The 12898-nt window shown below is 49.8% G+C and overlaps 1 long non-coding RNA gene across 3 annotated transcripts; it reads right to left on the bottom strand.

Moving 5' to 3' along the window:
- Nucleotides 1-4777: 4777 nt before the first annotated feature.
- Nucleotides 4778-10540, bottom strand: LOC134049572 (uncharacterized). 3 transcript variants are annotated; one of them, XR_009933621.1, is made up of 7 exons: nt 10412-10540; nt 9753-9898; nt 8892-9026; nt 8286-8392; nt 6381-6599; nt 5534-5631; nt 4778-5107 (listed from the first exon to the last, which is right to left on the bottom strand). It is a non-coding gene; the product is annotated as an uncharacterized LOC134049572 (long non-coding RNA). The 3 variants fall into 3 exon arrangements; XR_009933622.1 differs by lacking the exon at nt 10412-10540 and having other exon boundaries at nt 8892-9019; nt 9753-10341; XR_009933620.1 differs by lacking the exons at nt 9753-9898; nt 10412-10540 and having other exon boundaries at nt 8892-9594.
- Between the last annotated feature and the right edge of the window lie 2358 nt (nt 10541-12898).

The raw sequence follows: 12898 nt of genomic DNA, 5'->3' as shown, positions 1-12898 counted from the left end.
GGCAGAGAGAGCAGGTGCCTCCTCCTGCGGGCTGCTCCCGGCTGCGGGTAGGGCGATGGCTCCGGGAGCTGGGCGACCGTTCTTCCTTCGTCGATGCGTTCCCCGGGCGGGAGCGGACCCGGGCGGCGCGGAGACGTAGCGCGACGGGACGGGAGTCGCTCTCCGCGACGGCGGCCGTGGAAGGACCCCGGCAGAGAGAGGGGCGGACCCGCCGCTGCCTGTCGGCGCCCGCCGGGCTCCCGCGCGTCCGCGGCGCCGCTGAGCCCACAGCCCGTGTGGGCACGATGGGAAACGCCGCGCAAAATCGCGCCGGGGGGGGGGGGAATCGGCGTCGGCGTCGCGGGCAGGCAATGCAGTAGACACCCCGTGAGGGGTCCTCTTTTTCCCCGCCCCTTTTTTGCCGCCCTATGTAGAAGGTCGGGCGAGTGACGGTTGAGTCGCCATCTTGGGAAGGTCGAGACGCAATTTCCGCCCTCCCCTGCCGCCATCTTTGATACTGGCAGAAGCCATTTCCGGTGCCTCCGCCATCTTTGTTTCGGGAGGCAAAAAAGAAGGCCCCCTACATTGGCGACTATTGAACTCGCCTGCCTGAATCCGGCCCCGAAACCGATCCCGCGTTCTCGGCGCGATTTTCCGTCGCCTTTTACGCGGCGCGGACGGGCGCGGACTGGTCAGCGGTGCTGGAAATGGCTCGTGGAACAGGCGGCGGGAGAGCGCGCGATCGGCGTCGGGGGTCGGATTCAGGCAGGCGACTTCAACAGACACCATTATCTGGGGCTTTACAGTTACCACAGCAACGGTGGCAACGCCACCGGAAGTGGCTTCTGCCAGGAACAAAGATGGCGCCAGGAAGGGCGGAAATTGCAGCGTGCCACTCCCAAGATGGCGACCTGGCCATCGCTCACCCGACCTTCTACATAGGACGGCAAAAAAAAGGGCGGGAAAAGAAGGACACACCCCCCCACACACACACACACACCCCAGCGTATCTCTGCCGGGGCCCTATTGCGTCCGCCGTCCCGAGCGTCGCATCAGTTCCAGTGGAACGGCATCGTCACCTTGGGCCATCCGCCATCTTGAGAAGGTCACACGCCCCCACCGCCCTGCCGCAGCAGCGCCGAGGAGGAGCCCGTCGCCGCTTCGGGGCACGGCTGCAGTACCGCGCTGTGTCCACAAGGCGGCAGCACTGCCCGGGCTCCGGCTCCGGGCACGGCTGCAGTACCGATCTCTTCCCACAAGGCGGCAGCACTGCGGCCGAGCTCAGCCCGGGGCTGCGGCTCTTTGAGGACACGGGGGACACAGACACAGAGACAGACACACACAGACACAGAGACAGACACACACAGACACAGAGACAGACACACACAGACACAGAGACAGACACACACAGACACACACACACACACACAGACACACACACACACACACACAGACAAGGGGCCAAAAAACATCGAGGTCCCTCCCTTTAAAAAATCCTACTAAACGAATGCCCCCAAAAAAACCCCGACCCAAACTAAAAAATCCCTGCCATGAACAAATTAAAAAAACCCCAAACCCATTAGATATAGATATAAAAATATATGTTTGTTAATAATTAATTTATATTCATAACCAATACCTATTTTTGGATATTGAATTTAATGTATATTGGCATCAATTACAACATGGGTACAATATTATTTTTATTAAGAAATCTTTATATTACTAACATTTGTATTTTATGTGTGTGTATATATATGTATATACACACACACATTTATATATTCTATATCTTCACATTTTTATATCCTTTATGGAAAAGCCCGGCCTCTAACAAAACAGAAAATTAAAACCCCTTTATTTTAAAACTATATTTCAATTCATTTTTCTATTTATATTTGGCATACTTACGTGGAATTCATATATCCATATAGTCTACACATTATAAACCAGACACAGAGGACACGAGGCAGAAAGGGAGAGTGGCAGCAGAGACGACACGGGAAGAAAATGAAGATCGGGGTGCAGGATGAAATAAAAAAAAAAAAAAAAAAAACCAAACAAAAAGAAACAAAACCAGAAAACAAAAACACGGCCAGCGGGACAGAGGCTCACCAAGAGAGGGTACAGTCAGGGAGCAGGACTGGGCAGCAGTCAGACTGGACAGGGCTCCTTTTGGGCAAATATATTTACACGTAGGAGCCATTCCCTCCCTGGCATCTCATTTGTATTTAACCCCTACCCCGACCCCCCCCAGAACAACCTGAATTCCTATCACAAGGAATGTGCAGTCCTGGCTTCTGCCCGCCCAGGATTTTGGACAGGGGACCTGGGCACAGCACCCACTAGTGAGTCAGTGGAACACATCCCAGGTGACACTTCAAGGGTTCTCCTTCTGGCACTGCATGTTTGCAGATCTGGACGGGCACGTTCAACTCCCCTCATGGCCACATTCAAGGACAAGTGACCACATTTGGCAGAGAATTCCCAAGAAAACTCACGTGCCATCAGTGAGCAGAAAATCCTTTGGGGTTTAGTTCCATCTCTCACCTGTTCCCAGTGGAGGGAAGATGGCCTTTTGTCACACATCACAGCAGCAGTGAGGGAGCGGGGCTTTTTTTCTTTTAATTAAATGAAGGGGTAACACATTCAAACCAGGTCTGATGGAAATACCTTTAACAATTTGTCTGGCACACCAACATAAACATAAGGAATCATCAACCCCCAAAGAAAGCAGAGGCAGAAGTATCCAGCTCCAGGCCAGCAGGCACCTGTAACTTTGAACACCACAACACCACGCTCACTGGAAACAAACTGGGGCTTCAGTAACCTCCCCCTCACTGCAGTTCACTCTCGGATCTGCTCCCCACCAAGATTCACACGAGTGAACGACATGGAGTTATTCCCTTTTGACTTTCTTAGACACCTGTTAACCCACAGACTGGTACGGCACGCAAGGTCTGATGGAAAAACAATCCTGCTTTTACACAGAACAGTCACTAGGACTGTAAGTCGCTGAACACTTTTTCCTTTGACGCTGATGTGAAGAGAGTGCCTCTCTCTCTCTCTCTCTCTCATCTGAGTCCTGCTGAATAAAAAGTACACTTAGGAAGAATGCAGGTGGGGAGAGATGAAAGATTAAACATTTTTTTCCAAGTACCTCTGCATCAACTAAGACCAGTTACAGACATCACACCTATATGCTGCATGCTGCAGACAAATGATTGATTTTCCAAGGTGTACTTTGAAACCTACTGTATCCTGCTTTGGAATCTCTACCGAAACTCAGAGTAGCTGTTCTGGATCCGGGAATTTTGACGTAACTGTTAAAAAAAAAAAAAAAAAAAAAAAAAAAAAAAAAAAAAAAAAAAGCAGACACAAGAGAAATGAAACTGTTTTCCCTCTGGGAATGACACTGCTTTTATACCTTTTGTTCCACTTCAGTCCTTGAAAGGCAGCTTCTGGGCGAATATCATGCAGAGGCCCAGTGTAGGAATCGGACTGACTGACATGCCAAGCCAGACCAGTGTTTTGGGTGAGGAGTTGGCCCATGGCCCCAGACCTTGGAGGGCATTTGTTTAAGTTGAGAATAGCTCCTAAGAAGGTTGTCAAAGGTTTTAAAAATTCTTTATGGTAAAGCTTTAAGGTAAAGCTTTATAACCCTCATTACCCATTGGTTGCCTCTATTCCCAGTTATGTCATCCCTTGTCTCCTCCCAGCTCTGGAAAGTTCTTGTATCCCTGTACCCCCCCACATTGGTTTATGTTCACTGCACTGTTCCACCCGTCCTACCTTATCGGCCCCTGCCCTGTATTACTCCTCCCTTACACCACTTTTCCCTTTACCCACTGGATTCTCACCCTGGACCCACCTCTCATCATCCCTTATAAATACCCTGGATTTTCCCTCAGCCTTGTCTTGGACCCTGAACTCACACAGTGTATGCTCTCGCTGCAGGGGACTGTCAGGCCTGAATGGCTGGGAGTTCGTCCTCTTCTCCCTGGGCAAGCAGAAATTGGCATTCATTACACCACAGAAATGCTTTCTGAAACCTTTCCCCTCCCCTGCCCTTGGCTGCTACATCTTCTCTCTCTGCCTCGGAACTGACAGCTGTATCCCTGATGTCATTTCCCCTGCCTGACTTCTGCGCAGCTCCAAGCTGGGACAAACTGGGATAACTTAGGGGGGACAGAGGTGAGACACTTATTTAGCAGGATTTTTCTCCGACTTATAATTACAGCCAAAACCTTCTCCAATCCCCCACTGAGAAGAGCACAAACTCACAGCCATTCCGGGCTGAGGGAAATGTGACACAGTATCAATAAATAAGTGACCTTTCCTGGGAGCAGCCATCACCCCAGTCCTCCAGCCTCGGCGAGCTGCTGCAGTCAATGGACCCAACTTCCAAGGCTTAACCTACATTTCCGTCAGCTCTCGTTCGAAAGCTCCCGGACAGTAAATCACACGACAGAATTTTAAAATGGCACCAAGAATAACAGAGCCCAGGCCAAACCCAACCACCCCCATCGCTGCTCCACCCCGCTCTTGGCAGAAACAGTCGTATCCTTTAGAAATCCTCTCCTTCCCCTGCTACTCAGTCCTTCGCTGCCCATCCCCAGAGAGGATTTATTCTGCCTTTGGCTCCCCGCAGCACCTCTCTCCCCAGCACAAATCCCACTTGGCACAGACACAGACGGAGCAGACCTAAGGCAATGGATCCAGCAGCAGCTGCGATTCCGAGCTCCCCGTTCCCCGCACGGCTCATCCATCCAAGCACTCCCGGCAATCTCACCTCAGCCCGGACTCTCTGTTCCTCAGAGGCAAACACGGCCTGATGGGGCACGGCTCTGGCACCCCATTTCCTCCGGCTCCTGCCGACCTGGAAAGCCACAGGGAAACGCAGTCCCCCGGAACCTCACGTCCCTGGATACCAGCAGAGCTGCAGTTTCACCCAGACCCCAGATTCCATAGACACTTCATCCCAGCAGGGAGGAAAAGGGGACCCCTGCGCGGTCAGGACCGGGAGCCCTCCAGTGCAGAGCCCTGGTGCTGAAGGCACCTTGGCTCTGGCTCCTCAAACACCACAGCTTTTGGCAAAGATGGGAGGAGTGGAACCATTTCTCCGGTCCTGGAAGAGAAGAAGAGGAAAAGAAAATGAAGTCCCCTGCAGAAGTCAAAGGATCCCAGCTTTCACACTTCTGCTCTGATTGCTCACTGTGGGGCTTGATCCAAGACAGGTGACACCGATTCAAATATAAAAGTGCCCCTCTCCTGCATTCTTGCTCCTAACCCTTTCAGACATTACAAGGATGCTCGTTTTTCTTACTGCATTCTTTGCTCCATTTTAACAGATCCATTTTCATGCCAGACCCCACTTGTCACTCACTCAACCCTTCACCACTGGACTTTGCACAAAGGGACACCCAGGGTGCTGCATCACAAGAAATCCCAACGGAAACCCCTCCAAAACCTGACAGAGAAAGGTTTCAAGGCACTGCAGAACCCAGACAGCTGTTCATGCCTTCTCAGGGCACACCAATCCTGTCCCATCCACCTGAGCTGTGCAGGTGAGCTGTGCAAAGCCTCCCCTTCCTCCTAGGCAATCGCTGTCTGAGGCCACAGATGTCCATCCTGGGCAGCACCTGGAAACAACTTGGGAAAGACAAAATGAGAATGTTTTCTGTCAGAAAATGAGGAACAATGATAATAATAATCAGAACTTCTGGACAAATTTAGTAACATCATTTTCATATGATAAATACTGGCCATGCCCATCCTTCCAGCCCAGGTGAAAACAAGAAGGAGAACTACAGGAAAAGCACAGTCCCTTCTTTGGATGTCTTTCCTAAAGACTCTTCTGCACTGTATGCACTTTGTGTTCTTTAAATGAATGGATAGCTGCTAAAAAAATCTCAGGCCCATATTTTCTTGGCCACAGGCGGGACAAGGTGGGCTGCAGCTGCAGAGCCAGGGAGATGCAGGACCTTGGCACACCAGGGATAAGAGCAGGGGAAGCAGGGGGGAGAGCTGGACAAGTGAAGGAACAGGCATTTTGTTTACATTCATCCGTGCTGGGAACTTGGAAAACACGTGGTGCTGCGTGCATCCAGGACACAGTGCCCACGGTTTGGTTGTTTTCCCTCTGGTCATAATCCCTGCCTTCAGCCCCACTCCAGGAGAGCAGAGAATTCCTCCACGCTAAGGGTGAGTCTGGTCCCACACCAGGGATGGGTGCGGTAAAGGAGGGGAGCTGTTTACGGGAACTGACCGCAGAAATCAAACCCAACAAACACTGAAAGGGACTCTGTCGAGCTGCACCACCAAGTGCTGGCAGCAGGCAGAGACGTGAGGCGCACGCAGGACCAACAAGTACCACTTCACTTGTTTTTTTTTCTGCTTACCTGTATTGCAGTTCTGCTTCACTTCACAGCTGCTCTTCTGCCAAGGCCATTTCCATTTTCACAAGCCTGTGTCACGCGTGGTCAAGGCTGGAAATCCTCCCCTAGGATTTCCACGTCACATCTGGATTTGCGAGGAAGCATGCACACACACAGATGCCCGTTTCTGTGGCAGCTCAGTCAGAAATCACATAAGCCAGCAACTTGCTCCTCACTGCACCACTTGGAAATACATAAAAAAGCCAGAAGAAACAACAAGCAATCAACAACCCACAAATGACACAACTTAGTGCAGCTACATCCTAATATCCTTCGTGCCCAGTGATGGAGGGAAAGAAGGAGGAAAGCTGTTCTTCCAGTTCTCACAGTTCTGTACCAAGCAGCTGGAAACAGCCAACACTGCCCTCACCTGCAGCTGTGGCAGCTTCCCTCCTTCCTTCAGCCTCGCCCTGACTTGTGAGGGGCCAGAGGCACCACAGCACCCAAAAGTATGAGCACTCACAGCCTCTGCCAGTACGGACGTCGTCATGGTCAGTCTTTGGCCAAACAAACCTCGGGGATGGTTTTGCTTTCCTGACAGACTTGGCCAATCTCATTCCCATTTATCAAGGTAACGCACCTCTTGTCAGAGCCCCTCTGGAACAAGAACTCGAGAGAAGATTGGAGGGAAGAGTCCGACAGCAAAATGAACTCCCACATATGCAATGAAGGCCTGCTTCTGGCAGGTTCCTTGTGGCTTTTGGGACACAAGAAAAGCCTTCAGATCATAAAAGCATACGTGAAAACCCCACACCTTCATGTTACAGACACAGAATTGCTTTGGGATTTGGCATTTCCTGCACCCACACAAACACACTAAAAGAATTAAGCGCGGAGTCCTGAAGCTCGGTTCTTCCAATCTTATTTTGGTGGTGTCACTTGACGTACCAAAATCCAAAGCAATAATTCATAAAAATGAAAAGCAGCTCCCATCCCCTCCCCTCCCCATTCAGTTTTCCAGTTTAGGGCTCCTTTTAAGAACAAGTTAAAGAAAAGAAGAAAAGCCCAAGACCTACTATCAGCTAGTGTACCATCCCCCTGTTTTCCACAGATTCTCATTACGCCTGATGGCTTCTCTAAGAAAATCAATTTGTACATGTAAAAACCCGTCGAGCAGGGGCAGGGGTTTCTGAGCCCGCACTTCGCAGGTGAAGGATCGGGGGAAGAGCGGCACAGAGGGATCCCAAAGTGCCCAAGAGAGGGTCAAGTTCACTGTGTCGGGGCAGCAGTTTTTGAAACCAAAGTGCTCTGCAGCTGCCCCAAGCCTGGAGTTCACAGAAACAAAATGAGCTCCCCCTCCTGCCTCATTTTCTGCCTTCTCTCATCAAGTGACAATCACACCATGCGAAAGATAAGAGACAAGATGCTAACACCAGTCCAGTGCCCCCAGGATGGCCCCTGGCACCAGGGTTCATTCCCCCCTCTGGCTGACAGAACTTAAACCCAGCTGTTCTGGGATTTAAGGAGCAAAGCACAGCTTTGCCACTTGCTCTTCCACTCACTCCCACGTTTGCAGAGCGGGAAGATTGCTGGGTTCAGCACTGCATCTCAAAGCAGCAGCCCTGGGAGTGCTGCTGGAACCCAGAACATCCTCCCCATTCCCAGACACCAACCGAACCGGTCAGCCTCACAGTCCTCCAAAGGCAGAAGAACCACAAACCAGTAAAAAATGGCTATTTTACACAAAAATGGGACCCATTTCACGGGTCAAATATCCCACGCTGCGTCCCTGAGCGTTCCCAAAGCTTTGTGACAGGAAAGTGAAACTTCACACATGAAGCACCATTTCCCTTGGAACAACATCCTCCATAAAACTTGCCACATAAAAGCCCTGTGGAAACAGCACATCCCCTATGCCAACCGACTTACCTCAATCTCTGTGTTTGCTTTCCTTCAGATGCTCCTGGCAGACGGGTAAGGACAGGCTCCGCCTGTCCCCAGGGCACACCACTCACTTGATGCCTTTTTCCCTGGTCCTAGAAAGATGAGACAAACATGGTTAACCGATAAAAGGGATTGAACCGTGGTATTTAACAAGGATCCTCGGTGCAACAAGTGGTCAAGGAGGAATACACGAAATGCACACAGCCGGTGCACCGTGTGTACAACTGTACGGACCTTGCACGTCGGCACCACCGACCAAGATGGCCCAAAGAGAAGCTTCAGTGAGTGGCGTGACATCTCCCTATCTGAAAGTATTCCCCCCCAGGTGGGGCTTAATCCTGCTTTACAAAATACCCTCCCAAGGAGAGAACCTTGGTTTCTCAAGACAGTGTCAGGCTTTCCAGCCTCCAGCTGGGAGGCCTTTAGGATGCTTGATCTTCTTGCCTAGCAGAATACCAGGACTATGCTAATAGACCAGGTTTAAACAATTACAAGGATGCATGCTAAGGATACATAAAACGAATGTAAAGAGAAAAGGCAAAAAATCATCATGACATAGACTCCCAGCACGTACCACTGATAAAAACTCACCCAGTCCCTCACACTCCAAGCTCCAGCACCGCTTCCAACTGGGTGACTTGCACATCACAGGTTTCCCATCTGCTGTCACACCCGAACACCTTTGAGTCCTCAGGTACGGAGGGACTTGGAGCTCACACCTTGGAGCTTTAAAAGTTTTAGCTTTTATATTTTTCAGAATCTCTGCTGCTTAGTGTGTAACTTAGTGTGAACCTTCATATTAGGTGTTAGTAAGTTCTTTTTACAGGATAGTTAGACAAAACAATTCCTTTCTAGCTAGACAATCAAGGACAAGCGATACCCAAAAAAGCAAAAGCAACGGTGAGGGAAAGGGAGCAAGCCAGGGGGCTGAGAGTTCATAGCCTGAGGCTGTGGCTGGATAATAAACCCCAATATGGAGATGAACCAAAACTTATAAAAGTGTAAAGACTTGTTACTGGCATCCATGTGGAATCTGACTTGGGTGTAGTCCTGGCCGGGATGTCGCACTGCCCCAAAGTGTATCCTTTCAATAAATACCTCTTTTATTCCTTTTACTCTGTCAAGTCTCTGTTCCAGGTCGGCCTTTCCAGGCAACAGAGCAAAAACATTCCCAGCAATAACAGCAAAGGAACTTTACTTCGGGATTGTCTTGCTAAATCCTTGGTCAAAAAACAGTGTCAAATTGTTTAGGGCACAAAACCAAAATTAAAGAAACCGACTCTGGGAAAGCCGGCCGCAGCCATCCCTAAAACTCCCTTTGGAATCTTCCTTAGGCTGAGCCCTGAATACCTGCACCCCTGCTGACTGAAAAGCAAACCCTACACTAACAAGTCCCTTCCCTAACAAGGAAAATGCAGCAAAGATGCACATAACGGCACTGAATACAAATACCTGTGGGAAGGTCTCCCCTGAGCTACCATGTTCCAGTCCATCTTCTCCAGAAGATTAAAAGGTAAGCAGAAGATTTCTACAGAACTCACTGAATCCAATTTCTCTAAACATCTGCAAGCAGCACGGCTCCTGTGCCACAAGGACTTCTGTAATCATGTAATTAGAAAATATGTTACCATATGAAGGATAAGAAAGACGAATGAGCACACCAAGTAAAAAAAAAAAATGTATACAAGCCAGTACTGTGCAAAGAACGGACGAGTGAGTTTGTGGTGGAACAATCCCCCTCAATCGTGGCATTGAATAAACAAGTACCTGCGCTGTAAGCCTTACACTGCGGAGTAGTGTATTCTCACCTAGTTTTCAGGCATCAACCCAGCATAACTCTGATTTACAGAGATGCTTCCCAAGGCCACTGTGTCCCCAGGCAAGGAGCACCAACCACCACACTCCACCAGAACCACAGAAAATTCTGGCCAAGAGTGAAAACTGACACAGAATACCCAAAAAGCACAACCTCCCTATGAAAAACGGTCAGAAAGAAAAACTACAATTAGGGCAGCCCCTTGCTTTTAACTCTGCACAGAGAAAGGAAAGACTCTTCCATTCTGAGGCAAGCCCTGGGACAGCAAAGAGCAGCAGCCCCCCTGCAGGCTCACCTGGGGCGGCGGCGCGGGGGTGCGCGGCGATGCAGCCGGGCGGGCTGGGGCGGCGAGATGAGCCGGGGAAGCGGCCCTGGGTGGTGATGTGGAGCGGCAGCCCCGGATGATGATGCCGCGCGCCGGGTGGGCCGGGGCGATGATGCTGCCGGGCGGCGCGGGGCGATGACGCGGCACGGGGGGCGGTGGCCCGGGCGATGACGCGACACGGGGGGCGGTGGCCCGGGCGATGACGCGCACGGGGGGCGGTGGCCCGGGCGATGACGCGCACGGGTGGGCGGGCCGGGGCGATGACGCGGCACGGGTGGAGGGCGGACCGGCGCAGTCGGCACTGCCGCGAACTCGGGTTGAACGGAGGCTTGCCGAAAGAGGGTACAGTAAGTGACGAGCACTGGGCAGCAGGTGCACACAGCTACAGGCAAAGGGACAGAGAAAGGGACGAAAATACGGTCACGGTGCAGGACAAAGGGAAAAGGAGAGGAAGGAAGAATGAAAGAGAAATACACAGGCAGGCTGAGAGACAAGAAGCAGGATGGAACAGAGAGACACCAGAACTCAAAAACCCTCCTCCTCTGAAAACTGAAAAATCAACAAGAAAAAGCAGGCCTGCCGGGTCTGACAGGAAGTCCCCCCGAACCCCCCAGACCTGTCACCCGACAGCAGAGAGGAGGAAGGAGCAGGGCACGGGATCGGGGCACGGCTGCAGTACCGCGCTGTGCCCACAAGGCGGCAGCACTGCCGCCGAGCTCAGCCCGGGGTTGCGGCGCTTTGGGGACGGACAGACAGACAGACAAGGGATGGGGGGGAGGGGGGGGGAATGAAACAACGAGATCCATCCCTTCAGGAAATCCCCCTGAATGAATGCACCAAAAACAACAAAAAAAAAAAAAAAAAAAAACAACCAAAACTGAAAAAAGCTTTCCTCTAACGAAATGAAAACAAACAAAACCCTTTTGCTGTATATCTTAAAATTTAATTTATATTCATATTCATCATCTACACATTTTTATGTATACAACTTAATTTATATTGTAATACATTACAAAATATATACAATATAATTTTTTACTTTGTCTTATATATATCTTTATACTACTATTTCTTTTCCTTGCCAAATTCCCACTGTCAAAACCCAGCCTGAAGCTCAGCTCCCCATCCCCTCAATCTCTAAGGAATTGGGGTTGGATTTCCCAGTCCAGCAGAGCAGAAACGCTGTTGTCCTTATTGTATATCCTAAGTGCAGTAATTAATTAAAAATTAGCTGAAAGAAATTAAAGGAATGAGGAGAAATTCAGAGCTGCCTGCTTCAATCAAGGGATGCTCTTATGCAACCCCATATTAATGATTTGCTGAAATTAACCAACTCAAAGTAATTAATGCCACATTGACACAGTACAATTCTTTTTAATTGAATTATACATTGCAGGATGTAAAAACCTTTCTAAACCCAGGAACTCTTTTAAGAGATATACAGGGCACAGCTGCAGAGAGATTCTTGGGTTTCAGGAGAAAATACCCTAAGTTTTCAGTCGTTAGCATCTTGCACTGTGCAACCATTGACAGCAAACACAGCTTCAGCCCCAGGGAGACACAGACAGTCAGAGATTTTACAGATCCTGCTCTCACCTCAGCCTTTCAGCAGGTAGAATCCGCAGGGAGAGGAAAGAAAATGGAACAGGACAGCCTACTTACAGAAAACCATCATAATTCATAAAGCTTTAAGTAGAGCTGTAAGAACTTCCCCAAAGGTTAATTTCCCTGTGCACTGAGCCCCCCTGCTTCATCCTTTACCCCTTTTATAGCCACAGCCCCACCCAGGATACAAAAGGAATCTCCCAGGTGCCTCCTGATACCCAAATCATTCCAGGTGGGCTGGGAAGTTTTTCTCTTCAAGTTCTGAAATTCACGTGCTTGCCTGGAGAAAAGCAACCATTTCTCACATATGTACAGTTGTTTTTCCATGGACACAGGAGCTGTGTTGGGGACGCAGAACAGAGATGTCAGAAATGCACCCACACAAGTGTCAGAAGGAACTCAGCTGCTGAGTCTCTTTAGGGAGCCAGTTCTGAACCAGTCTGGTGCCCTCCATGTGCATGTTCACATCTAGAGGTGATGATTGTTGCCAGAAAATCTAGTCCTTCCTATCAAATGTAGAGTTAAACCATATATTTAATAACTGAACAAAGACAAGAACCCACCTTAAGACACCACCTCCGGCTTGATAAACATTGGGTTATTCAACCTCCCACCTAAAGCATGAGCCAATCTTAAACTAAAGGGCAGACCATGGCTCTCTCCTGCTATCCAGAATGAGGTCTATTGCTGTTGAGCAGCATTCAAAAACTTGTTACAGCAGAAACTGCCTCACAAATTACACTGGAGTAATGTGAGCTCCTGCGGCAGGTATGTCAAAGACAAAATGTTATAGTTACCTGAACAGAAAAAGATGAGAGACCCATCACTGCAGGCTAAACTGGAGCAGTACTT

This window comes from Cinclus cinclus, chromosome 14 (genome assembly GCF_963662255.1).
Source record: "Cinclus cinclus chromosome 14, bCinCin1.1, whole genome shotgun sequence".
NCBI lineage: Eukaryota > Metazoa > Chordata > Aves > Passeriformes > Cinclidae > Cinclus > Cinclus cinclus.
The sequence above is the reverse complement of the archived record's forward strand: the minus strand, read 5'-3'. Positions and strand labels throughout refer to the sequence as shown.